The sequence below is a fragment of the Gekko japonicus genome, unplaced genomic scaffold, assembly GCF_001447785.1.
Source record: "Gekko japonicus isolate JY-2015 unplaced genomic scaffold, Gekko_japonicus_V1.1 scaffold986, whole genome shotgun sequence".
Taxonomy (NCBI): Eukaryota; Metazoa; Chordata; class Lepidosauria; order Squamata; family Gekkonidae; genus Gekko; species Gekko japonicus.
This window is the reverse complement of record NW_015164700.1, coordinates 407,921-412,334: the sequence shown is the minus strand read 5'-3', so window position 1 is coordinate 412,334 and position 4,414 is coordinate 407,921.

Below are 4,414 nucleotides of genomic sequence, written 5' to 3'. Positions count from 1 at the left end.
TGATGTGTGTGTGTAAGCATCAAGAGCCTGCATGTTTTGCAAGAGGTAATTCCTCACCATTACATTATGATTGGAAAACTGAACTTTTCAGTTGTATTAGAGCTCTGGATTCTGGGTTTTATATTCATATCCCCCCCTCCCCCCGAGAAACATATTGCTCCTTATGGCTGCGGTCTTGATAGAAAAGAACATGGAAGAAGTATACAGGGAACACAAATAGTAGGAAGTGAAGTTGGAACACTTACACATCAAGTTCTGAAAAAGCCTGGGTAAGCTGTCCTATGTCTCTGGCAGGAAAGGAAGATAGTGGCTTAGGAGTTACAGTGATTCTCTACATTGCCACTGGATACTGTTTTAGTTACAGTGATTCTCTACATTGCCACTGGATACTGTTTTATTGTGCTGCTACAGCCTTACCCTTCTGGAGTTCCAGACTACTTTATACCGCTGCAGAAAGTAATCAGTCATTTACTTAAGGCACAGAGCGATGGACCTGGATCCAAAGGGGAGTGCGAGGGGAACTTCCATGCACTTTTTCATATCGTGTAGTTTTCTAGTCAGAGGTTGTCCTTGGAAGAACTGCCAAACTGCTCTATAAGTGAAAGGTGAGTGGATTCCCCTAGTCCTGCTCCATTATGCCTTGGATTTTAGTTTTCTGGATTGAAGGGGAATTTCAGAAAGTTGAAGACAAATTTTATGGAATAAAAAATTATTCCTTTGAAACATTAAAAAGAACTAGCTAGAAATATGATGGGGAATGTAATGGACTTAGAAGGATATCTACAACTTTAAAACAATTCAAAAGAAGTTTCCCTATGCAAAAATAATTTTTTTTAGATTATAATATTTTAAATTTTTGACACATGGTGTATTCTACAAGATAAAGGCAAAGGTTTCCCTTGCTCGAAAGCCAGTCGAATCTGACTCTAGGGTGCGGTGCTCATCTCCATTTCCAAGCCAAAGAGCCAATGCTGTCCGAAGACATTTCCATGGTCATGTGGCCGGCGAGACTAGACGCCGAGGCGCATGGAATGCTGTCTTCCCGCTGAAGCGGTACTTATTTATCTACTTGCAGTTTCTTGCTTTCGACCTGCTAGGTTGGCAGGAGCTGAAGCCAGAGACGGGAGCCCACTCCGTCATGCCGCACTCGGGTTTTGAACTGTTGAACTACCGACCTTCCAGTCTGTAGTTCAGCATCTTAACAACTGAGCCACCGCAGCCCCTAAAGTTTTACCTATGCAAAAATAATATTTTAAATATTTAAATTTTTGACACACAGGTGTATTCTACAAGATAACCCCCCTTCAAAATGAACCCTTTGCCGGCCATATTTTGGCACATAAACAGTTAAAGTGTTTTTGTTTTGTTTTTAAACAGTGTAATCCTAAGAAGAGTCACACCTTTCAGTGGGCTCAGAAGGATGTGATTCTGGATCACAATCTGATGACTCGGTCAGTTATCTGATTGGGTATGCCTGTTGTGACAAACTGACCTCCAAAACCAGGATACTTAGTGTGGCATGCATGCGTCGCCTTCTCTCTGATTGGTCAGTGCTAGTTTAGGAGAGCTTTAAAAAGTCTTGTCAGAGGGGGTCAGTCATCCTTTGGCCTTTGGCTTGGCAGTTGCCAGTCAGGGGGAGTGTGTGTGTGTCAGTCTGAGGGAAACAGACAAGTTCTCTTGGGAACTGAAGGGACACAATTCCTTGACCTTACTGTGTACAATCACGTTTGAGGAAAAGTTCAGGAATTAGAACTTAAAGTCTAAGTGTCAGCCCTCGCTGAAATCTGTTTATTCATAGTCTCCAGAACTGGGGTTTAGGTTTGACAGAAGAGACTGGACAGTAGGTTGAAGCTGCAAGTCTAGCCAAACAGAAAAGGATTATTGTTCCTAGAAAGAAGAGGATATTTCTTATCCAGTTATTCAGTGGGTTCAACTCAAGACAGGACCCCCCGTTTGTGTGAAAAGGGAAATAGTCTTAAGACTCCTCACGAGTCAAAGGGAAAGTTGAAATCCCACAAGGGTGGTGTTTAAATACAGGAAGAAAGTACTAACTTCCAGGAAACTAAGATAGTTATATGAAACTTTATTAGGACACATGGTTGCTGAAAGAAATCTCCAAGACAAAGAAACCTCTCATAGTTAAGAACTGAGTCTCAAAGAAAATAAGCTTCAACTATGTTGCCTGTTTCAAAATATTATGATAATTTGTATAAACAACAAAATTCACCTCACTTTCTCATCCTCTGTCTATTCCTAACCCAGCTTTGCTTGTTCAATAAAATCAACATTCCTGTTTGAACTTTACTTCATGTCAAGGGCCATTTACAAAGGGAATTATAAGAGGGTTCCTGCTTAGCTACAATAAATCTCTGGACGGGGCAAAAGCCAAATAACTTCTCTATCACAGGGTGGGACACGCAGAAAGTTATAATTCTATTATTATGGTATACTACAAAGGGGGCTGCTCAGTCAGAGTGGAAACAGTGTTTTGGCGGGAAAATCTGCCTCACAGTAAAGAAGTAGGGGTCCATCATACCTGTCTATAAGTAGTGTAGGATGAATACTCTGAAAGGCATGAACAACTGTGGAACGTGCATCTATTTTTTTTGCAGCGTGGCATGGACAGTCTTGGAGCATTCAGTGAGACATGACTCCTTATTTAAGGTGGCAACTGGTAAAACTGCATTAAATAACACTGCTTAATAATGGTTGGTTCTAGCTGGGGAAAGATTTCAGTGCCCATCAAAATGTCATCAAGAGTTTGGATTTATGTGATCCCACACATTTGGCTACTCTGCACAGTGTGGGGCTATTCCTGGAGGTAGAGTACAGCTTTTCCTGCACTCAAGATATGGGTGGTAATTGGATATGCCCTAGTTTGTAACTAGTCTTACAAAATAACCAATGGTCCTGCATGAGAATGTGCAACCCCACTGACGTAAACAGACAGCCATTTTAGTAGTTCTACCTTGCAATGGTGATGGAGCCACACATCCGCAGAAGCCCTTTCTGTACATATCCCTTGCGGTATTAGGGAACTTGCTTGAGGCATAATCCTCATGATGATTCTGGCTGACAAATGTCCTTACTGATATCAATACATGTCATTGCTTGTGGGGAAATGTCTACATGATGGAGCTTCTAAGAGCTTTGTCCCACTTTGTTGACTGCCGGGCTGACTAGCTGTTCAAATGTTCCTCTTCATGATGGCCATCATCACCTTCAGCTGCAGTTTATTACAGCTGTTTCTTCTTCCCTCGTTGGTTTTTCCAAGTTCTGCTTACGTATCCAAATGGCTCTGGGTTAATGGATTTTCTTCTCATTAGTGCATGTTTTTGTGTCCAGGAGCTTAAACATGTGTGGTAGGAAGAAGTGCCTTTCTCATCCTTCACAGATGTGCACTGTTTCTGAAAACTGTTACATTAAACCATGTGCTTATCACAGCAGTTTGAGAGCCTGTGTTGGGAATATGGCAGCTAATTCCATAGAGTGAGTTTTGTATTCAGGTCACTTGCCTTGTATCCCCAAAGGACAGGAACTTAAAAATGTCACTCAAAATGGCTGCCATCTAATTGCCCAGCTGGAAGAAGATGAATGGTCCAATGGTTTGTAAAAGTCAATGGCTGCCTTCTGTTGAAGAGATTGTATCTGCTTGTATACAAGGAACCAAAATAGTGATCTTTTCAATCATGGCAGACCTTCCCTGCTGCCTGCTGGTTTCAGCCAATGATATTGGGTGTGGAGAATATATAATGTTGCTCTAGCCTTTATTGGGGGGTAGATTCAACATGGGGATTTTTTTTAGAAATTCAGCTGTTGCTCCAACACTGTACCAAAAGAGGTGACCTGGATAATTTTCCCACTTGTGTTCAGGCCAGCATGTAAGGGTGCATTATTTTTGAGGGCTTTCTGCTGTCTATTAATTTTACAGCCATTTTCATGGAATATGACTTTTGATGTGGTTGCTGTTTGACTGATGGTGATACTGGTTTTACGGTTTTAATTGCTGTGTGTATTTCTGTGTAAGCATACTTGGGTAAACTTCCTTGGGCCTACTACATGAGGCAAGGCAGTTTATATTTTACCAAAATACATAGTTCCAGGTGATGGTAGTATATTTTTGCAACAGAAATTTGGTGTCTGTCATAGTTAGTTCTACTAGAATTATTACCATGTTGGTTGATCCCTGGAAGTTAAACACTGGATTGGATGCAGTGGAAAATTTCTGCTGACAGAAAAGGGTGGAGGGGGGAAGATTCTTGCCAATTTCTCCTCCCTTTGCAGACCTCTGACTCCCCCCAATGCTGTTGGTAGGAAGTGTCCTGTTTGCAGTAGTGGTATTTAGAGTTCAGCCAGAGAGGAAGTCCTATTCTGCTGCTGGAAATCCCTCCTACCAGCAGGGATTTTCAGCAGG